The sequence below is a fragment of the Podarcis filfolensis genome (genome assembly GCF_964270895.1).
Source record: "Podarcis filfolensis genome assembly, chromosome: W".
In the NCBI taxonomy this organism is placed as follows: Eukaryota; Metazoa; Chordata; class Lepidosauria; order Squamata; family Lacertidae; genus Podarcis; species Podarcis filfolensis.
Genome location: NC_139619.1, coordinates 40021262 through 40044559, shown reverse-complemented (window position 1 = coordinate 40044559; position 23298 = coordinate 40021262). Strand labels below are relative to the sequence as shown.

The 23298-nt window shown below is 48.1% G+C and overlaps 1 pseudogene across 1 annotated transcript; it reads right to left on the bottom strand.

Annotated features, from left to right (window-relative positions):
• Nucleotides 1–763: 763 nt before the first annotated feature.
• On the bottom strand, nt 764–21914 carry LOC310753813 (inositol polyphosphate 5-phosphatase OCRL-like; annotated as a pseudogene). Its single transcript has 16 exons — nt 21903–21914; nt 14898–15005; nt 14086–14185; nt 13777–13978; nt 12269–12307; nt 10178–10281; nt 8637–8772; nt 8053–8142; nt 7217–7370; nt 6198–6407; nt 5886–5909; nt 3318–3424; nt 2710–2794; nt 1892–2019; nt 963–1074; nt 764–879 (listed from the first exon to the last, which is right to left on the bottom strand). The product of its transcript is annotated as an inositol polyphosphate 5-phosphatase OCRL-like (transcript).
• Nucleotides 21915–23298: the final 1384 nt, after the last annotated feature.

Sequence of the window (23298 nt, the reverse complement as noted above, 5' to 3'; positions counted from 1 at the left end):
CAGAACAATCTCTGCACAACGGATCTTTCATTTTGAAACAACCGCTTCCCAATAAATTAAGAGTGTGTGTGCACCAAGTACAGGAACCCAGGACAGAAAAGCAGAAAGACAAAGTTGCAGAACTTGGGGTCGGGTGGGGAGCCCAACCCAACCCAGCTGTACCCACTGCCTCAGCTCCCCTCCTGCTTCCCAGCCTGCGCCCCCTCCTCCTCCCTGGTCCCTTTAGGCAGTGCTTAGTGTCTCATGAAGAATGAACACCCTAGAACTCTACTTGGCAGAATAGGGACAGATAGCTGAACTATAGAGAGCAGGCTAAGGCGTACGTGGGCCACAGTGGCTGCCCTGCCCCTTCTTGATGAGCATCAAGGCTGGGGGGACAGAGAAAGAGGTCCTGCAATCCCAGGACAGGCCAGGAATCCTTATGCCTGGTACCCACCAAGAGTAGCACATGCTCAGCTGCAGCAGAAGGGGAGAGCGTGGACTACTGCGCAGGGACTGAGAGCAGCAGTGGTGGTAGTAGGATGGGCAGGGGAATGACTGTCCTCCAACAGGGTCCCTCCCCAAGCACCCTGAACCTGCTGCCAATGCCCTGGAACCATGTGGAAAGCCAAGTGTGCAACCGTGTCAGGAGTCAAGAGGAAAAGGTGGAAAGGGCAAAGCACAGGGAAGGGAGCTGGCACATGGCAAGATGGCACAAGGGGAAGGGCAGGCACCAGAGAACAGAGGCTGGGCCTTGCCTCTTCCCTCCCCACTTCGTCTCCAGTCACGCTTGGCACCTTTCGCAGTCATCCACCCCCAGCAGGAAGCCCAGGAGGAAGCCGATGGCACTCGGCAGAACGTTGGGCAGAGGCCGTAGCAGGAGGCTGGCGAAGAGGGTGGCTGCAGGGAAGCGAAAACATTTGCATGAGAGGAGGCGGGAGCAGGAGGAAGGCCAGCTCCCAGCCAGGACAGGCAGGCCTTACCTAGCATGTTGCCACTGACATTGTTGCTCTCAGAGTATTTCAGCAGCTCCCGCAGGAAAGCCACCACGAAGCGGAACACGTTCTGGTGCGACCGCGGCAACTGGCAGATCACCTGCAAGACAGGGAGGGGCGGTTTGGAGTTTCAGTGCAGAGCTTTGCTAGAGGAGGGGCATGGATCACTAGCACGGTGTACCTGTTATGTTTGCAGGTTTAGACCTGGCATAAAAAAAAAAGAATGTTTAAAATGGTAACCGGACTAGAACTCTGCTGGGAACTTTGGGGAATAATACAACTGTAGAGTCGGAAGGGACCACAAGGGTTAACTAATCGAACCCCCTGCAATGCCTAAGGTGGGACTCGAACTCAGGACACTGAGATGAAGAGTCTTATGCTCTACCAACTGAGATATCTTGGGGGAAGGGCCATAGCTCTGCAGTAAACCACCTGCTTTTCATGCAGAAAGTCTCAGGCTCCACCCCCAGCATCTCCCAGGAGGGTAGGGAACATCCCTTGTCTGAAATCCTGGAGAGCCACTGCTTGTCAATTTCAACAATACTGAGCTAGATGGCCCAGTATATGGCCGCTTCCTGGGTTGGAAATTCAAGCGAGGTTCACTGAAACAGGTGGGCTATTGTTACAAGTCCTGGTCAGAAAGCAAAAAGGCAACATGTGCGCACCCCACCCCCCTCCACAACGGAGAGGGATGGTTATCAAAGGAGACATCAGCAACCTCTGCAGTTAACAAGGCTTCCCAGACCAGACTAGCCCTCCTGCCAGTGTGCCGGTTTACTGGCTTTCAGGGATGTTTTAGTGGATTTCCTGTTACTCGCGGCAACATTTGGACTAGATGACTTTGGAAATCCCTTCTGATTCTATGCTTCTGTACACACCACAGACCAGCCAGGAAGAGATGGGGCTCTGGGGCCGACCTGGCAACAGAGGTGGCTGTCATGTGAGCACTCAAGGCAGCGCTGATACAGTTCATAGCAAAGGACTGGTTCTGGCACTGCCTCCAGGAAGATGAGCAGAGCTTCGGCCACCGAGTGGTCACTGCCAGCTATTGACAGCCTGGCAAGGGAAATGTTCTGTCCTGTTACCTGCAGCCTGCCTCCTTCCCAGGCTGGTCCAAAGCAAGAAGCTTGGTCCTTATACATCTGGGCCCACCTTGCAAGTTCCCCCTTTTGGCGCAAGGTGGACCTTGAACCCGCAGCCCTGAGATTAAGAGTGTCACGCTCTACCAACTGAGCCACCCCACTGTAATTATCCCACACCTCCCCTCTTGACGAAGCTGCCTGCAAAGCTGATCTGCCGAGGAAATGTCCTTCTGCAGGCATGGTTTCAATCCAAACAGCAAATACTAGTGGTCAACTCCAAAAGTGCGGTCAACAAACCCTGCTTGCCAAAGAACAATTGAACGCACCCTTGAAGCTCCTTTGCAGCCATGTCTTTACCTTGACACCACGTATGATGCTAGATGTGGGGCCTGTGGGCCTGTCAAGATTCCCCACCTCTGCTCTATCTAGCCAGGCTGATGTTTTCAAATGGGGGTTAAAGCTGTGAAGCTGTTTGGATGCATGACTGGACTTGACTGTGGGCATTTCATTGTGCTGTGTCCCAGAGCCTTAAGGATGGGCTGGCCTAGGAACCTAAGCCACCAGGTATATAAAAGTGAGGTCCACTCCAGCCAAGAGCGAAAGAAAACCACCAAGCAGCCCTGCTCCCCAACAATGTCCCCCAGAGAGGATACGGATCGTCTCGGAAATGCTGGTGTCCAGGCACTCAGTTATCTCCTGCAGCTCGTCCTGCGTCCCCGGGGTCTGGAAGAGGTCCCCCTGAAGCAGAGTATCACCCATGCGTTCGGAAGGGATGAGGTACATCCTGGATAGCATGAAGAACAATCCAGCCCTGGGGTGCATAATGTGAGGTCGAGGAATGCCACAGTGGAGAGAAGCCCATCACCAAGAGAGCTGGCGCAAGGGCTGAGAATTGTATCCCGCCTGCTTTCCACAGTAGCATTCCTACTACCCTTCTCCTGATTTGGGGCAATGGGAGAGTGAAATCATTCCCCGCTTCTTCTAGTGGCCAGTCTCAGAGAGCCGCTTTGCTAGGGAGAGACAGACAATGGTTGGGAACACTTGGGTTCTTCTGAGCCGCTCTAAGGAAGACTGTATGCTGGATGTCCCACCCGCTGCCGCTCCACCAAGGTGCCACTATACTCACAGCAGGAGTTTGTAAGAGCGAGTCGGTAGCTAAGATATAAATCAATTGGGACGTTTGGAACCTGCACACCCCAAAACTGGTACTGGATTCCAGCCCACACCCATCCTTTCAATGGTACCGTCCCCCTCAGCTCACCTGGTGGCAGGCATTCTTGAAGAGGTGGTCCACCAAAAGCCATATCTCCTTGGCCGCTCAGTGGAGTCATCACCATCCTGGGGTACGATATCCAGAAACTGCTTCTCCTGGAGGTCCAATGACAAGGGGGACTGGCATGAGAGCCTGACAGAATGTGTGCCTGTATGCATTCTTTCCTTGCTCCAGCTGGGTGGACAAGTCTTGCCCTCTGAGGCCACAACTAGGGCTGGGCGATAGCTGGCTTTCAACACGGTGATATATCACTAGCTAAACATTGCAATACACCAATATATCACGATGTCTGAAATAAGATGGAGCTATGTAGAGGCATTGGCTGGCTTCACGGTTTCCCCCGCATTGTGATTTCTGCTGCCCCCTGCAGGAGGGCAGGGGAAAGCTGAACCGGCAGAGTCCACAGGGGCTGCAGGAATCTAGAGAAGCATTGTCTGGCTTCACAGTTTCCCCCCACATGGTGTTTTTTGCATAGTACACACACACATCATGATTTGCAATATATTGCCAGGTCAGAAATTATGACACCAGTCTCACTATCTAGACTTCAAGCTGATTTGAAAATATATCTATATTGACGTATTGCCCGGCCCTAGCCACAGCAAGCATCTCAAGGGGGAAAACAAAAAACAAATTGCTCGCACCCCAAATCCAAGCTCCCCCTCCCCCTATTAATATGCAGCTCGTAATCCTCCCACTCCGGATGTGCAGTTCACCCAAAAGCTTACTGAATATGCAGCTGTGGACATGAGGTTTGGCTAACATTTTATTTAAATTGCTGGAACCTGCCCTGGGACCTTAGGGTGAAGGGCAGGAAATAAGTAACAAAAACAGCAACAGAACATGGATGGGCCTTCATAGGTTGATGGGCTGCAGCCCCAGCCAGCATGATGAGATGATGGGGTCACATGTTCACCACCCCTTGTCTAGAGCACGTTGCAGAGGCAGTGGTAGAAACTGAGCAACAGCTGGAGCCCCAGCCCACGACTTTGTCTGGGCAATGCAGCACACAGCAGCTGGTGAACCATGCCTCCTGCCTCCTTCCCATCTTCCTCTCCAGAAATGTTCAGGGTGGTTAGTTCTATCTCAAGCTACCACATTCAAGAGAAAGAGAAAGAGAGGAGGGGGGAGCAAGAGAGCTTTAGGAGCACAGCAGTGGCAAGCAGCCCATCACTAAAAGGAGTTGACAAGGATGGAGAATTTGATCCCCTCATCCCCAGGGCAGCTGTTGATTAGGACCCAGTTCATCCCCCCTCCCCTCCCCCCCCGCCACCAATACTCCCCGCCCCTGTCTTGAGAGAGAGAGAGAGAGAGAGAGAGAGTGTATTGATGTGGGGAATGACACATACTGTATCAGAGTCTTAGTGCAAGAGTAGCTGGTGCATGCTAAAGAACATAGGAGCCTTGCTGGGTTAGATCAGCATTTTGTTCCCACAATGGCCAACCACATGCCCTTGGGAGTCCATAGGGACACGGGGACAAGAGCACTCTGTCCATCATGTTCCCCAGAAACTGGTAATCAAAAGCATGTGGTTTGTGATAATAGTGGCAAGAAATAGCCCTGACCGGTAGCCACTGATAAACATATCCTCCATGATTCTCAATGTCTACAGCTGTCCAAATTGACAGTCACCACTGTCTCCTTGTGGCTAGGATAATACACCCAAGTATATCTGATTTCGAGAGGAGTGACATTTCCCTGAGCCACCCCAAAGCAGCCACTACCGCTTCCCAAATGCCAGTGCTCAGGTGGTAAGAGTAAGCCAGAGTGGCATAGCCTGTGCAGCAGTGGCTGAGCACAGAAACAAGGAGAAAACTGGCTCTTGGGGCCAGAGGGGGCTGGCGCCTGCATCATGAGACTGGGCTTTCTGCCTCCCGTGCTGCCAATCGCAAGCGGACCCAGAGTCAAGCAGCGCAAAATCAGTTACAAGCAGTGCTGGCAAATTCTGGTTTCGTCTCCGTTCTCCTCTGCCGAGTTCTACAAGGGCCACGTTGAGACTAGGGAAGAGAAAAACGCAGAGAGCTAGAGTCACCACCTGGACTGGATTTGAGTCAGAAGGCAGGCAGGTGAGGTTGGTGGGGTAGTGCCTGGTTTGCCCTAAGGGACCAGCTGCCACTGCATGGAGCAGCTGCTGATCGTTGACAAGGGCAACTCCATTTACGTGCCTTCGAGGCACATGCACACTGCCGCAAAGCTGGAAGGGGCACTTGAAGGGGCAAAAATGTCCCCCCCCCCCAAGAGCACAAAAGCGGCAAAGTGGCATGGAAACAGCATGTCAGCTCCCTCCCAGGAGCTTTGGCACCGACCTCTCAGGCCTGTGGAGAGTTGGAGCAAGGAGTTTTGCAGGGAGGCTGCTGGTTTTCAAAAGGCCTTTCCAAAGGGCTTCCGGAAGTTTAGAGGGTGTTTGCAGGCTTTTCCAATGCTGTCCCCAATATACGCAATTTCATTTAAACGCACGGTACCTCGGAACGCAACCCCCGTGTAAATGGGGCGTTGCCTGTACCTGATTTGAGCCCGCTACAAGAACATCTAGAGGATAGCAAACCAACTGTTACCTTTTCTAGGAAGCTGTCTTCTCCCTGAGATCAGAGGAGGAAGGCAAGAGCAAAAGACAACCAAGGGTGTTAATGGCACATGCCCTGAGAAGAGAAAGAAACAGCCCGTTGGCTGAACAGTATCTGGGCAGATGGCAGGGAAATGCACACGGTTCAGTGGCCCTGCGAAAGGGCAGGTGGGAGGACCAGAACCTGGGATGACTCAGTCAAGGCAAACAAAGGGCATGAACAGCACACAGGAAGCGGATGCACAGCTACAGAAGCTGAAGCGGAATGCAGCGGAGGACCCCCAGCCCCCACATTTCTGAGTGGAAGAGCAGCTGTTTTTCAAGCAGGGAAGCAGAGTGGGAAGGGTAGACATCCAGCACAAGGCTTCCAAGGAGGTCCCGAAGCAGCTTGGTAGGTAGCTCCCACTGATGGTGAGGAAATAGTCCTTGCCACGGTCAAGGTGAAGGACAAGGATAGCCTCAATCTTCTCTTCCTTGCTGACGTACACATCCAGGGAAATGTCCACCGTCTCACCTAAAACGGGAGGAGGTCAGGTAGATACACTCTTTGGCACAGCCAAGTTGGCTTGTCTGTAAATTAAAAGTGAAGACAGTGAAGAATTGAACAGAAGGACACAATGCGAGCCTGCTGGATCAGGCCAATGGCCCATCTAGTACAGCATCCTGTTCTCACAGGTGTATGGGGGAAACCTTAACTTCAAGAATTAGGAGAAGAAGCGACTCAGTTCCCCCCCCCCCCACTTTCCTCTCTAGTCCTCCAGAGCAGCAGCTGCACAGAAGATGGTGACAGGATACTGGAGCGTAAGAGAAAGTGATCCTAACAAAAGAATATAAAAAGGGAAAGTATTTTTGCGCCCCCAATGTAACTTTCTTTTTTAGTTTACATTTCATTGAGTTTTTAAAAGTTTGGCTAGTTCTATATGTTCCCCAAGATATTTTTGTGCCTCCACAACATAAAAATACGCATTGTTTTAAAAAAGTAATTTTTGGACGGACTGCTCTCACTGGTTCCCTGCGATGCCAAAAGGTGTTTGGGGACCCTCCAGCATTGTTTGGCTTCAATTCATTTGTGTGTGTGTGTTTGTTTAAAGCTGGCCACACACACTTTTACACTTTGGGCTCCGCTGCTTTGACGTGTGGCCCTTGGAGGCTTGAGCATGGGGCAATGCAGCCCACAAATGTTAAGCCTCCCCTGCTCTACCAAACTCCCAAGGTTTGAGGGAGGAGGGTTGGGAAGAGGAGGAGAAAAGGAAGGCCTTCCCTAGATGACCCTTGGGGTCCCTTTCCAACTCTACAGTTCTCTGATTCCAGAGAGAGACGCGCTGGGCTCCAAGTATCCCTCGCAGGGCTCAGCGCAAAGCCATGGCTTCCAATACTGGCTGTCACCGAGCTTAGGGATAAAGGAGAAGTGGAGGGTGACCTGCCCGTTGTTTGTGATCTGGAACTTCTCCTTCTGCAGCTGCCGGAACTTCACATTCTCAAACGGAAACTGCAGAGCAAAAGGGGGGGGGGAGGAAAGAGAGTGCTTGCCTTCAGCAGAGGCAAGGAAACGTGCTCCAGGGGGAAGTTTGTCCTTGGCCCCGGGCTCTCATTTAGGGGACTGCACATGCAACAGGTCCACGTGGGGCTCTCCAGATATTGCTGCACTTGCCACTGGCCATGTTGGCTGGGGATGATGGGAGTTGTAGCAGTGGTGTAGCGTGGGTTGTCAGCACCCGGGGCAAGGCAAGTAATTTGCGCCCCCTAACCCGTGGATTTGCGCCCCCTAACCCGTGGATTTGCGCCCACTAACCCATGGATTTGCCCTAACCCCAGATGTTGCGCCCGGTGCGGCCCGCCCCCCCTGCACCCCCCACGCTACGCCACTGAGTTGTAGTCCAGCATCTGGAGGGCACCACGCTGGCTACCCCTGGAGTCTTTGCCTGCGAGGAAGAGGAAGAGGCTGCCGCTCAGTGGAAGGGCATCGGCCTTGCATGCAAAGGTCCCAGGTTCTATCCCCAGCATCTCCAGGTAGGGCTGGGAGAGATCCCCCGGAAATCCTGGGGAACCGCTCAAGACTGAGCTAGATGGGCCAAGGGCTTCTTTCCCCCCTGGTCTTTTTGCAGCAAACCCTCTTTAAGGGGTTGGAGAGGATCCTATTAGTCTTTACCTCCCTCCAGGGAGGGAAGGAATTCGTTCTCCATCCTGTCCATCAACTGAACAATATCCTCAAACACTTTCCGGTACCGTCGGTCAGCCACAACCTTCACCTATGGGGGGGGCAGAGCACATTTGTTGGAGCTATGGACTGAAAGGGGGGGCATGAGTTAAGAGCAGAAAGGCCTGATGCACCCCCCTGTTCCCAGCCCTGAAAGAGGCAAGTACTGTAACTCTGAGAGCTTCCCCAGGATGGCAGCGGCTGTGACTTCCAGAGCCAATGGGCTGAAGCCAAATGCTCCAAGCCAAGTACCACAGAAGCTCCATTGCATGAATGGAGCCAACGGTTAAGGTATACAGTTCATCCCATGTGGTCTGCCATGCCTGCAGGAGCAGCGTGTACTCAGAAGAGTGGAGAATGGAAGCCTAGGGATTTAACAGAGCCAAAACCTGCCCACTCCTTGCACCGGAAGTCATTGGCCAAGGAGGAGCTCTGTGGAAAGGGGCCTGGTTGTTGGTCAGGGCCTGCCCAGATTCGAGGAGGTGCCACATAGCAGGCAACTAAAAACCCTGAATAGACGATAGCCCTGGCCAGGGCAGGTCTTACCCCTGTGAGGAAGAGGGAGCTGACGGGCTTGTGGTCGCTCCTTTTCAATTCCATGTGGCTTCGGTAGCTGAGCTGATTCACGCTGCCTCCTCTCCAGAGGATTGGCTCACACCATGCTGGCACACGGCACTTCCCACTGCAAGGAGACAGTTGGACTGGCTGAGGCAACACACAAGGCTCACACAGTCCAACTTTGGCTCCACACACGGCCTGTGATCTTGACCACGGTCAAGAGCTGGAGATGATGGGGCTTGGGAGTCCAACTTCTGAAGGGGCGGACCTTGCAGGTGTGCAGGCATTTTGCCTCATGGAGAGAGTTGTCAGGAAATCAAAAGCTGCCATCTACCAGGTCAGAATGAATTTCTGACCTCCCCCAGTTTGGATTCCTACATTGCAGGGGGTTGGACTAGATGACCCTCGTGATCCCTTCCAACCCCACAATTCATTAATTAAGTCTCCTCTGGCTGGCAGCAGCTCTCTGTGGCCCAATCCTTTTTCAGGTGGAGGTGCCTTTCAACTTGAGACTCTGCATACAAAGCATATGGCACACCACCAAATGATGATCCTTCCCCAAAGCAAGGGGCCCCGTTATTCTTGTTCAGACACTATTTTTTCAGTGATCCAAAAGACCCTTTCTGGCACCTGAAATGCTGCCCAAAGGAGCCTGCCCTTTTCCGGCTTCGTCACTACATGTTCCGCCTGTCCTTTTGATTTCCCCATTACCACAGCAAGAGCAATGAAACTAGCAGGCCTAGGTGGCTTCTGACAGTTGTCAAGAACCACAAGAATATGCCAAATCATGGATGGTGAGGCTCAATGGCTACTAGCCATAATGGCCACAGAACATACTCCACCAAGAGAAGCAGTATGGCTTGGAGGAGGGGAGCGTGCTGTTGCACCCAGGTCCTGTTTGTGGGCTCCCCAAGAGGCATCTCATTGGCCAATGTGAGAACAGGACGCTGGGCCAGATGGACCAATGGCCTGATCCAGCAGGGCTGCTCTCATGCTCTTATGAGAGAGCACCAAGTCTAATTCCCAGACTTCCTTGACACAAAGAGGATTCTCATTCAGCCTGCTGCACCTTTCAAGGAACTGCAACACCGCTTATACACACCACGAAACAGAGGATGCTGGTTATCAGGACAAATGTGGGGGAAAGGAGCCAAAACATTTCCAGAGCAGGGATGGCTTGAGGAAGACAACATATCACAGCCTTGCATTTCACAACTCGCCTAGCAGCCTTTGGCAACCCGGAATTCCATGCAAGCAAAGTGAGCAGGTGAAGGAGAGCTGGATCTCTCTCTTCCTCTGTGGCTTGGTGTCCATTCTGGCTGCAGAGGAAAGGAAGTCCGTCCAGCCCTCAACTCTAGCCCTCCTCCAACAGCTTGCTTAGCAGAAAGCCATGTTTAAAATATATGTTTTACTAGCCTGCTCAGGAGGATGGAAAGGCAGGACACTACTAGCATCTCAGCAGACTAGGAAAAACAAACAAGCCTTGCAGAAGAATGTTTGAGAGGACTTACTTACAAAGGCTCAACTATCAAGCAGGATCTGTTTTAGAGTCAAATTTGTACGTCGGGATGAACTTGATCTCTCCCTCTGTGAAATCAGCAAAAGCTGTCTTTTGGGTACGCTGAATGTTTAGCTAAAGCCAAAAAGAAATTGCTTATCAGTAGAGAAGCAAAAGACCCCCTGTTGCCTGACAATGGAATCTATTAACAGCCACTGTTGTGCTGGAAGACCAAGGTGAAGTACTAGTAGGTTAAAGGTAAAGGGACCCCAGGTTGGACAGTGTTGTCGAAGCTACAAACATGAGTCTGACCAAACTGCGGGAGGCAGTGGAAGACAGGAGTGCCTGGCGTGCTCTGGTCCATGGGGTCACGAAGAGGCGGACACGACTAAACGACTAAACAACAACAACAACAACAAAGGGACCCCTGACCATTAGGTTCAGTTGTGACCGACTCTAGGGTTGCGGCGCTCATCTCGCTTTATTGGCCAAGGGAGCCGGCATACAGCTTCCGGGTCATGTGGCCAGCATGACTAAGCCGCTTCTGGTGAACCAGAGCAGCACACAGAAACGGTGTTTACCTTCCCGCCAGAGCGGTACCTATTTATCTACTTGCACTTAGACGTGCTTTCGAACTGCTAGGTTGGCAGGAACAGGGACCGAGCAAGGGAAGCTCACCCCGTCGCGGGGATTCGAACTGCCGACCTTCTGATCGTCAAGCCCTAGGCTCTGTGGTTTAACCCACAGCGCCACCCGCGTCCCTACTAGTAGGTTAGCCAAGTGCAAAAAAAGGGGTATACCTGCTGAAATCCTATCTTATACACAATTATTAAAGGTACAGGATGCTTGTGCATTTTTGCCCCATGTCATCTTAAATTACTTTGCTGCATCACACGACAGGAAAATCCTCTAACTCAGGAGCAGCAGACACGTGGCCCTCACAATGCTGCAGAACTACAATTCCCATCATCCCTGATTACTGGCCATGATGGCTGGAGCCAACAGGAACTGCAGCTCAGTAACATCTGGCAGACCACAGGTTAGCCATACCTACAATATGCAATGTTATATGTACCAATAATCCATACAAACTGTTAACAACCACCAGAATACACCCCGACACTATGAGCAACTGCAAAACCATCCTTTCGCATCCTACGTTGGCTCCCAGGACGTTTCTGAGCACAATTCTGAGTGTTGGTGCCAACCTTTAAAGCCCTAAATGGCCTCAGCCCTGAAAGAGTGTCTCCATCCCCATTGTTCAGCCCAGGCATCAGGGTCCAGCACCGAGGGCCTTCTGGCGGTTTCCTCACTGTGAGAAGCAAAGTTACAGGGAAGCAGGCAGAGGGCCTTCTGAGTAGTGGCACCTGCCCTGTGGGACACCCTCCCGTCAGATGTCAAGGAGATAAGTAACTATACAGCCTTTAGGGAAGTTTTTAATGTTTTATGATGGTTTTGCGTATGTTGGAAGTCTGAGGCTGCCCCCCCTTGCCTTCCTTGCAGCATCCTTCTCAAAGGGCTAAGGCATGACTACGCTCACAGAGTTTAAATCCACCATAAGGTGCAGCAATCAGGCCTCTGTTTCAACACAAAATACCAATGATCCTTATGCCAAGTGGGAGAAAGGTCGTCAACATGATGAACACACAAACCTTGGAGAGAAAAATGTAAAACAAAAAGCACCAGCAATTTAATTGGACTTAATGGAAGTATCTGCTGATAAGAACATGTGAGCAACGCAGATTTTCCAGACAGATGCAAAACCTAGAGCAGGAAACCTTAGACCTTTAGATATTGCTGGACAGCAGCTATGCTGGGGCTGATGGGAGTCCAACAACATCTGGAGCGTGTGCTGAGCTAGGAAAGCCCTCTAACTGGGAAACTGCAGAGCAGTCCTACTTATTCCAAGGCAACCCTCCAACTTAATTGGGACTTGCTTCTAATTCAGGTTGCACAAACCTGCAACCTTAAAAAGCATTTGTAGAAGTCGCAGTCATCCTATGTTCTTTGCTCCTAACTGCCTGAAAGTGGCTTCTCTAGCCTAGGCTGGGGTATCCCAGACAAAGGAAATAAACAGGGCAATATCCTAAACCACCACATATAACACAAAGATGTCTCTCACCTGGTCGTAGGTCAGAAGTCTCTGAAGCTCATTTTTAGTGATCAGATGACAATGCTGGAAAAAAGCAAAGCAACCACAGCTACAGGCTAGCTCACGGGGTCAGGGGTCGGGGGGCAGCCTGCTGCCACTTCCTGCAATATGTAGTAAGACTGATAACTAGGATTGGGCAGTATGATCATATTAGGCTAGTGCTCTGTGAACTAGACTGGCTCTTGAAGTGCTTCCAGGCCCAATTCAGAGCATCCCATTTGGCCTTTCAAGTGTTTCAAGGTTTGGGAAAAGGGTACCAGAAGAAGGCCCACTTATGTTTGCACTGCCTCTCCACTGACTAGAATCCCTTTCCCAGGGAACTCCTGCTCTTTCAAGCATGGCAGGGCCTTTTCAGTCATGGCACCCGACCTTTCAGAATAATCTCCCAAAGAGGTTCACCTGGCCCCTGCTTTGATGTCCTTTCAGCAAAGACTTTTCGAATTTCCCCTGGTACGTTAATTCATGGGCCTCCAAACCCTGCTGTAGAACACAGGAACATAGGAAGCTACCTTATATTGAGGCAGACCATTGACCCATCAAGCTGAGGACTGACTACATGGACTGGCAGCAGCTTTCAGGCAGAGATCATGCCCAGCCCGATCTGCACACACTGGTGACTGAGCCTGGAACCTTCTCCATGCAAAATGGCCGCTCTGCTTTCGCCTTACTGCCCTTAACAAACTGCAACTCCCACCCCGATCACTGGAGAAGTTGCCCACATTTGCTATAATCTAATCTAATACATCTCTGCCACTCGCTTTATGTTGCTCTCTACTGGCTGCTCTAGTAGAAACCTTAGTGGTGCAGCTGCAGCAGCAGGGATCGCCGACACTGCACCCTCCTGGTGTTGCTGAAGTGGAACTCTCATGAGCCCCAGTCAGCAAGGCCAATTCTTAGCAATTATGGGAATTTTGGTCTATCAACATTTGGAGAGCACTATGCTGCCTGCCATAAAGAAGGCTGATCACCGAAGAATGGATGCTTTTGAATTCTGGTGCCGGAGGAGACTCTTGAGAGTCCCATGGACTGCAAGAAGATCAAACCTCTCCATTCTGAAGGAAATCAGCCCTGAGTGCTCACTGGAAGGACAGATCGTGAAGCTGAGGCTCCAAGACTTTGGCCACCTCATGAGAAGAGAAGACTCCCTGGAAAAGACCTTGATGTTGGGAAAGATGGAGGGCACAAGGAGAAGGGGACGACAGAGGACAAGATGGCTGGACCGTGTTCTCGAAGCTACTAGCATGAGTTTGACCAAACTGCGGGAGGCAGTGGAAGACAGGAGGGCCTGGCGTGCTCTGGTCCAGGGGGTCACGAAGAGGCGGACACGACTAAACAACTAAACAACAACAAATGCTGCCTACCCTGAGCTACACACAGGCAGGAAAGTTACAGAAACATGACTCAGTTTGCTTCTCCAGATAGCGGAGACCAACAAGTTACATCAGCCAAGGCTCTCTCCCTCCAAGCCCTCAAAACGCACTCGTTTTCATGATTGTCAGCTGCGGCAGACCCTGGTCAGGGGGCAGGAAGCTCATCTGGGCACAGATATCCTTGTAATCCTGGTTTCGTCTTCCACGTGGGCAGCAAGGTGGGAATTGACCATGCAGAAGCTGGTATTGTTGCAGACAAACCTCGCGGCCACACACCCCTTGTTACCCTGCAGGGGCGGAGCAAAGATGGCTGTTAGTGAGCAAGCAGGAAAGAGGGGGGAACTGGTTGGCAGAGATTAGAAAAACAGATAGACAGACAGAAAGATAGACGTGGGGAATTCCGCTGTCAGGGTCTACTCCCCATCTTCCCCATGATGCCTGTGCCCACTGTCTCCCTCATCACTTCCTTGATGCGGCTGAGCTGGTCCTTCCTGACAAAGATGAGCACCAGCTGCACCTAGAAGATGCAAGGTACTGGGATGTCTATCAGCTCTGTTCATTGCTTGCTGTCCTGGGCCGGCTGGATGCAGATAGGAGTGGCAGGTGGCACCAACTGGGGATCCCCCAAGGGAAGAAGGCTCAGAGCCAGGGAACTGGTGGGGGGTCGTCAGAGGGAGAAGAGGGAGCAGACTGTGAGCAAGAGGAGGTGTTGGAAACTGAAGAGGCAGGAGGGCAGGAAGATTCTACGGCAAACAGCAGTCCAGAATCTGAGGCAGAAGTGGAGGCTTGAGGCGGGGGTCAAGAGGCAGAGATCAGGCAGGCTGCTGAAGAAGCCAGGGGGTCTCCCCATCCTGCTGCGATCAGCTCCCCTCCCTGCTGGTCTCCCAGAACACAGAGAAATTAAGAGGATGGAGCAAAGACAGGCAAGGTGTCAGAGTCTCAGGTTGCTTGGGAAGGACCAGGGGGAGGAGGAGACTTCAGAGAGTGGTGGGAGGGTAGCAACCTTCAGCCTTCACAACTACCTCACTGGGGCAAGACCTGTTGGGAAAGGTTTCTGTGATCACTAGGCCTGCACGGTTTGGGTTTCTTTGAATAAAGAATGTTGGCTTCTTTTGAATAAAACACCACTGACACCAGGAGTTTTTTCTTGCTGACCTCCTCCTCCTCCTCCTCACTCCAGCTCCTGACAGCTGTCTGGCTGCTGAAGAAATGGGTGGGGTTGGACTTACTTTCTTGTACTTGGATTTGGAACGCAAAGCCTTTCCCACAGCTGTCAGCCACTCTTGCTCCTTTGTCGAGTCCAAGTAGAAGAAAGCCTCTGTGCTCAGGTCCAGCTCCTGGAACCGAATGCCCAAGTGCCAAAGAGAAGGATGTGGAACTGCAGGAATAGGACTCCCATCGGAACAGACGTGCTGGTTAAATATGCAAAGACAACCGGAGTGTGCAAGGGCAGGCAAGATCAGGACCAAGAACAAACAAGTAATACCAGCCACTTCCTCCTCAGCTTAGCTATTCGGGGCCCCAAAGGAGCTTTGCTAATGAAAGAAAAAAAGCCTTTTCCTTGTATTTTTTAAGATGTGTCAGCCAGCCTGATATCTAAGCACTATCCCAGTAGCCACAGGCAACCAGAAATTCTTTGAAGGCAAGTGAGTTGGTTGATCTTTCCATTCTTCCTTCACCTGGCAACCTGGTTTCCAGGCTGGCTTTCCGGGAGCAGAAACCCACCTCTCAGATCTGCTGTGCCAAGCTTGTTTGCTAGAAGATTACCCCGTAACACCCTTGTCCTCTTTGCAAACCTCCTAAATGGCTAGCCTTCTGTGTTTCCATTTATTTTTTTTAAAGATATTTATTGGAGTTTTACAAAGATATAAATTTAAAAGATCATATAAAAAGAAAAAAATACAATAAAAGAAACATAGAAAAATACATAAAGTAAGAAAAGGAAAATAAAAACAAATCCATTTTTGTAACCCTAACTCGTTATCTTATTTCCTTGGCCTCCTCACACCTCCCCTTTTTGTATTCCCATTTAAATAATCAAGTCAGCAAATCCTTACCCTCTTTCGTTTATCCTAACTCTATATCTTAACATATTATAACTCTATATTTTCATCCATTTATCAATTCATTTTTGCATATTCTTATTAACTTTGTTGCTAATGCCACTTATTTTCAGTCCAACATCATTTTAAGATTCATTAATTTTACAATGTTTCTGAAGATAGTCTTTAAATTTCTTCCAGTCTTCTTCCACCAACTCTTCTCCCAGGTCACGGATTCTGCCAGTCATTTCCGCCAATTCCATATAATCCATCACCTTCATCTGCCACTCTTCCAGGGTGGGTAGCTCTTGTGTCTTCCAATACTTTGCAATAAGTATTCTTGCTGCTGTTGTTGCATACATAAAGAAAGTTCTATCCTTAGAAGATCTACCCACCGTGGAAGAATGGCAGATGAAGGTTATAGACTATATGGGACTGGCAGAAATGACCGGCAGAATCCGAGACCAGGGAAAAGAGACGGCGGAAGAAGATTGGAAGAAATTTAAGGACTATCTTAGGAAACATTGTAAAATTATTGAAGGTTAGAACGATGTTGATTCAGAAATTAAGTGGTTATAAGCTGTAATGATTATGTGATTAAGAAAAGAAAGGTTAAAAATTATACAGAAATTAGGGGAAGGATTTGCTGAATTGAATTAATTAGAGATTGGAATACAGAAAGGGGAGGTATGAGGAGGTCGGGAAAGTAAGTTTTATGAATATAAGGGATTGAAATTATACTTGTTGTTGTATGTGTTTTGTATGTTTTGTATGTATTTTTACTGTTTTTGTTTTTTGTTTTGTTTTTTCTATTTTATATAAACTTTTAAAACCTTAATAAATATTTTATACATATAAAAAAAGAAAGTTCTATCCTTCTTTGGCACCAATTGGCCAACTATGCCCAGGAGAAAGGCCTCTGGTTTCTTCAGGAAGGTATATTTAAATACCTTTTTCATTTCATTATATATCATCTCCCAGAACGCCTTAATCTTTGGGCACGTCCACCAAAGGTGAAAGAATGTACCTTCATTTTCTTTACATTTCCAACATTTATTATCGGGCAAATGATAAATTTTCGCAAGCTTGACTGGGGTCATGTACCACCTGTAAATCATTTTCATAATATTCTCTCTTAAGGCATTACATGCCGTAAATTTCATACCGGTGGTCCACAACTGTTCCCAGTCAGCAAACATAATGTTGTGACCAATATCTTGTGCCCATTTAATCATAGCAGATTTAACCATTTCATCCTGCGTATTCCATTTTAACAGCAAGTTATACATTCTTGAAAGTATCTTAGTTTTGGGGTCTAACAATTCTGTTTCCAATTTTGATTTTTCCACCTGGAAGCCAATTTTTTTGTCCAAATTATAGGCCTCTCTTATTTGATAATAATGAAGCCAGTCTCGCACTTTATCTTTTAGTTTCTCAAAACTCTGCAGTTTTAGTCTATCTCCCTCTTGTTCCAAAATTTCCCAATATTTCGGCCATTTGGCCTCCATATTGAGCTTTTTCTGAGCCTTCGCTTCCATTGGTGACAACCACCTTGGGGTTTTATTTTCCAATAAGTCTTTATATCTTATCCAGACATTGAACAATGCTTTCCTGACAATATGGTTTTTAAATGCTTTATGTGCTTTAACCTTGTCATACCACAAATATGCATGCCACCCAAAAACATTATTAAAACCTTCTAAGTCCAAAATGTCTGTGTTCTCAAGAAGCAGCCAATCTTTTAACCAGCAGAATGCTGCTGATTCATAGTAAAGTTTAAAGTCCGGCAGGGCAAATCCACCTCTTTCCTTTGCGTCAGTTAGTATTTTAAATTTTATTCTGGGCTTCTTGCCCTGCCAGACAAATCTAGAAATATCTTTCTGCCACTTCTTGAAACAGTCCATCTTGTCCAAAATTTGCAATGACTGAAACAGAAATAACATTTTTGGCAATACATTCATCTTTATAGCTGCAATTCGACCCAACAAGGAAAGCTTCAAATTTGACCATATTTCTAAATCTTTTTTCACTTCTGTCCAGCATTTCTCATAGTTATCTTTAAATAAGTTTAAGTTCTTAGCAGTCATATTAACCCCCAAGTATTTTACTTTCTTAGCTAATGTCAAACCAGTCTCCTTCTGAAACCTCTCTTTCTCAATCGGTGTTAAGTTTTTCTCAAGAACTTTAGTTTTTGACTTGTTCAGTTTAAATCCTGCCACATGACCAAATTCTTGAATCAGTTCTAATACTCTTTTCGTACTAGATTCTGGCTCCTGTAACGTCAAAACTAAGTCATCTGCAAAAGCCTTCAGTTTGTATTGTTTGGCTCCAACCTGAATACCTTTAATCAGACGGTCCCTTCTATTCATATTTAACAAAACCTCCAGGACCGAAATAAAAAGCAATGGGGAAATTGGGCAGCCTTGTCGTGTCCCTTTCTCTATCTTAAATTCCTCTGTCATCACATTATTGACTATTAGCTTAGCTTTTTGCTCTGAATAAATTGCACTTATACCATTTTCAAACCCTTGGCCCACCCCCATTCCCTGAAGATTTTTCTTCATAAAATTCCAAGAAATATTGTCAAAAGCTTTTTCTGCATCTATAAAAATTAAAACTGCTTTGGTATTGATATTCACTTGCAGCTTCTCCAAAATATTAATTATGTTCCTCGTATTGTCAGACAAATGTCTACCTGGAAGAAAGCCGGCTTGATCTTTATGTATCTCTTCAGTTAATACCTTTTTTAATCTGTTAGCCAAAATATCAGCAAAAATTTTGTAATGCACATTAAGCAGGGATATGGGACAGTAGTTCTTAAGTTGTGTCTTTTCAGACTCAGTTTTCGGTATGAGTGTAATGTAAGCTTCCTTCCACGACTCTGGCGCCTTTTTCCCCTCCAGAATTTCATTACAAACCTCCTCTAGTGGCTGAATTAACCAATCTTTCAGAGATCTATAGTATTTGGAGGTAAGACCTATGGTAAGGCCCTGGAGATTTGCCCAACTGCATATTCTGAATGGCACCTTCAACCTCCTGTTCTGTAATTTTGTGATTCAACATTATCTTATTTTCTTGAGAGATTTTTTGTATTCCATTTGTTCCTAAAAATTGGTCTATATCAGTCTCTTTCTGTGGCCCTTGTGTATATAGTTGTTTAAAATATCTCTGGAAACACTTTCTAATCTCCAATGGATTCTGTATATTCTTTCCTTCCACATCCAGATTTGTAATAGTATTTAATTTTTGTCTTTTTTTCATCTGCCAAGCTAGCAGTTTCCCACATTTATTAGCTGATTCAAATGTCTTTTGTCTCATCTGCTTAATTTTCCATTCAACTTCCTGATTTATCATTTTCATGTATTGTACTTGATATACCGTATTTTTCGCTCCATAGGACGCACCGGCCCATAGGACGCATCAAGTTTTTTGGGGGGGAAATAAAGGAAAAAATTTTTATTTCCCCCCCAGGCACTTGTGGTGCCGGCAGCGGGGAGAAGCGCTCTTCTCCCCGCCGCCCGCCTTGAGATCAGGTCCGGGGACAGCAGGAAGACGCGCTGCGCCTCCCAGCTGTCCCCGGAGCTTGTGGGGCAGGCAGCGGGGAGAAGCGCTCTTTTCCCTGCCGCCCGCCCTCAGACCAGGTCCGGGGATAGCGGGGAGACGCGCTGCGCCTCCCCACTGTCCCCGGAGCTTGCGGGGCTGGCGGCGGGGTCTCCCCTCTCACTCTGCAGGCTTCAGCGAAAGCCTGCATTCGCCCTATAGGACGCACACACATTTCCCCTTCATTTTTGGAGGGGAAAAAGTGCGTCCTATAGAGCGAAAAATACGGTAATTTTATTTCTCTCAGAATCTCTTGCGACTTTGGTTTCGCTCTTAATTTCTTCTCTCCTTCTTTTATTTTTTCCAAGATTTTATCTTTTTTCTCATTTTGTATTCTCTTCTTTAATGCATTCTGTTGAATCAGAAACCCTCTCATAACCGCTTTGCTTGCGTCCCAGATTACTCTTTTTTCAACCGTAGTCTTCAAATTTATCTCAAAATAGTCTCTCGGGATTTTTTGGGCCTTCTTAGTGACCTCTTGATCTCTAAATAAGGTGTCATTCATCCTCCATCTGAAGGAACCGATTGGTGTTAATTTCATCTCCATCTTCACTGCATTGTGGTCGGAGCAGGTTTTTGGGCAAATTTCCGCTTTTCGAATCTTAGGTGCCAGTCCTCTAGTTATCCATATTTGGTCAATTCTTGTCCATGTCATGTTGGCTTCAGAGAAGAATGTTCCCTCTCTTCCAAGGGGGTTCTTGGATCTCCAAATGTCAATCAAGTCCATATTGTCAGTCAGTTCAAAAAAGGTTTTTGGTAGTCTGCCATCTTTAGTTACAACTTGTCTCTGCGACTTATCCATATTTGTAGATACCACTCCATTCATATCTCCCATCAGGATAATATTATAGTCCATGTAGTCAAGCAATGTCTCTTGCAATTTCCTAAAAAATTCAGATTTCCCCTCATTTGGTGCACAATCAAAAAATTTTCTCCTTGTGATTGAATTTCAATTGCCCCCCATCTTCCTTGTTCATCTTTAAAAACAAATTTTGGTGATAGGCTCTCTTTAGCATAAATAACAACTCCTCTCTTTTTAACCTTGTCCGATGAAATAAACTCTTGACCCAATCTTTTATTAATCAGTACTTTCCTGTGAAGCCTTATCACATGAGTTTCCTGTAAACAAATTAAGTCCAATTGTTCCTTTTTCAGTAAATGAAAGATTTTCTTCCTCTTCTCCGGGGAGTTAAATCCATGAATATTCCAACTTAATAATTGCGGAGACATGATGTAGTTATTCTATTTTCCTCCAACTGCTCCCAAAAGTTCTTCTTGTTCTGACGGTGGTATCACTTCTTTTTGTTTTTCCAGACCCAAAGGTGGTGGTGCTATGTCTAGTACTCCTGCTCTTAAAGCTCTTAATTCTTCTATCACTTCTTTTTGCAGGTCTTCTTCGTGGTCTTTCAAAAAATTTTCCTTATCTTCCAACGATCTTATTTTGAACTTTTTCCCTTTCAAGTTAAAGGATAATCCCTGGGGGAATTCCCACCTGAAAACAATTCTGTTTCTTCTCAGTAGGGTCACCAGATCACCGTAGTTAGATCTAAGGTCCAATAGATGTTTCGGTATATCCTTAAAAATCTCCACTCTCGAGTCGTTTATCTCCAAAGTCTTCTGGAAGTGCGCACTCAGTATTTTATCTCTCTCTTCTTTCGTTCGAAGGGTAACCAGACAGTCTCTCACCCTGTTTTTCCTTCCTCCTCTTCCAAGTCTAAACGCACTTACTAGCTTAAAGTCTTTCTCCAACTCCAAATTCCAAAATTTTCCAAATTCCTGCGTAAGATAGTCACTTAAATTATCCTTTTCAAGTTCTGGTACTGCCCTGATCCTTAAATTAATCTGTTTCTCCCTCAGTTCAATCATAGACAGAAGTGACTGATGATCCCCAATCTGTTTACGCATAGGTTTTATTTCTTCCTCTACAGCCACTGCTTTTTCTCTTGCTTCCTCAGCTATTTTTCTATTAGACGCAGATTCTTCCAACAGTTTTTCAATAGATTCTGTATTAGAATTCACCTTCTGTCCCAAATTGTCTATTTTAGTTGATTGTTCCGTAACTTGTTTGCTTAGGCCTTCCAATTTTTCAAAAATTTTATTTAGCACAGAGGTAAAATCCCCTTCTGATGCCATTCCTTTTGGCTCAACTTGTGCAAAGTCTTCCCCCTGTGTCACAGGAGGGCCAGGAACAGATGGTCTGCGTTGCTGGGAAACTGGGCTGGGCTGCTGCACTCTGGCCTTTCCCGAACGTGTTGTTCTATCCGTCATCCCACCTCTGTCTATGCGTCAAGGTCATTCCCACAGACAGATCTTGCCGTGGAAAATCCCCAAAGTCCAGAGTGGAAAAATCCCCCAGCTGGATGTACAACTTCAGTATTCCTCTAGGGGGATACTGTAGCAGTCCTTCAATTTACAGTAGTAAAAAAGTCTTTTCCAACTTTCTTAAACCCCCTCAAGAAAAAAGAGAAAAAGCAAGCAAGAGTTTCAAGTCCAGAGAAGACCTTCAACAAGTATCTCCTTTGCAGAGTTAACCATTAAAAAGTTACAATGTCCATATAAAGTGCAACTCTCAATGCAACAGTTCTAATGCACCTGGCAGTCCATCCCAGGAGTTAGGCAATTGTCTCTATTTTCCCCAGAAGAAACAAAGTCACTTTCCCCTCTCCCCCCCCCCTCCACTATCCTGGGGGGGGGGGGGAGTTCTTTCGCTTTAATGTCCGGATTTAGAAGTTTAAAAGCTCCGCTCTCCAGGTCTGAGCTTAGAAACGACTTTGCTTTGATCTGTGTACAAAAACGGAAGGTGGACTTCCTGTTTACACCTTCCCGCTTCAGTGTCAAATTGATCCCTTTTTTTCCCCCCTTTAGTCCCAATTTCTTAAGCTTCACCTACTCACGGGTAGTTGTTTAGCAGCCGAATTGTCACAGGAAAAAGGTCAGCGCTCTCTGGCAACAGCTGTGCGGCTTCGCCCCATGGAAGTAGCAATCGACTCTCAGCACCGCGCCTCCCGTTACGCTCCGGGACCCCTTACAGGGTTCCTTTGCCAATTCGGGGGGCGCTAAAGGTGCCCGCCGAGTCCCACGCTCACAGGCTTCTCCTGCCTGTGATTTTTGGAAGGGTCTCCGCTTCACTGTAGCGGACAGACCCACTTTCCGCAGAGCTTCTCCCTCCCGGTTAGAAGGAGACCGCCATTGCCGTTGGCGCCGCCTCCGGAAGCAGCCTTCTGTGTTTCCATGCTGGCCGTGAAGGAATGGGCATTCCCGACTCTGAAAACAGCACAGAAATACAGCCTGTCTAGTAAAGGGGTAAAAAGAGCAAGCGAAACAGCCTCTGTAAAACAGTAGCATCTGAAGCTGCTAACCACATACTGATAAACATATCATAAAAGGAGACATGAAAAACAAATGGCCACTGGGTACTACTAACAGTGGGACATGGGTGGCGCTGTGGGTTAAACCACAGAGCCTAGGACTTGCAGATCAGAAGGTCGGCGGTTTGAATCCCCACGACGGGGTGAGCTCCCGTTGCTCGGTCCCTGCTCCTGCCAACCTAGCAGTTCGAAAGCACGTCCAAGTGCAAGTAGATCAATAGGTACCACTCTGGTGGGAAGGTAAACGGTGTTTCCGTGTGCTGCTCTGGTTCGCCAGAAGCGGCTTAGTCCTGCTGGCCACATGACCCAGAAGCTGCATGGCAGCTCCCTCGGCCAGTAAAGCGAGATGAGCGCCGCAACCCCAGAGTCGGCCCTCTAGATGTTGTTGGATTCCATCACCCCTGACCGTCGGCCATGCTGGCTGAGGCAGAAGGCCATTGGATCTGGCAATATCTGGGAGCCCACAAGATTCCCAGCCTCCGCCCTACACAAACAACCAGGCACTCAGCTGTGAGGCACGCTTCTTACCGGAGGGAGGGTCACTCCAGAGGCAGCTGTGGCATGAGGGTGCTGGATCATGCCTTTGTGGGCACATCTGAGAATTAAAGAGGACCTCGTAG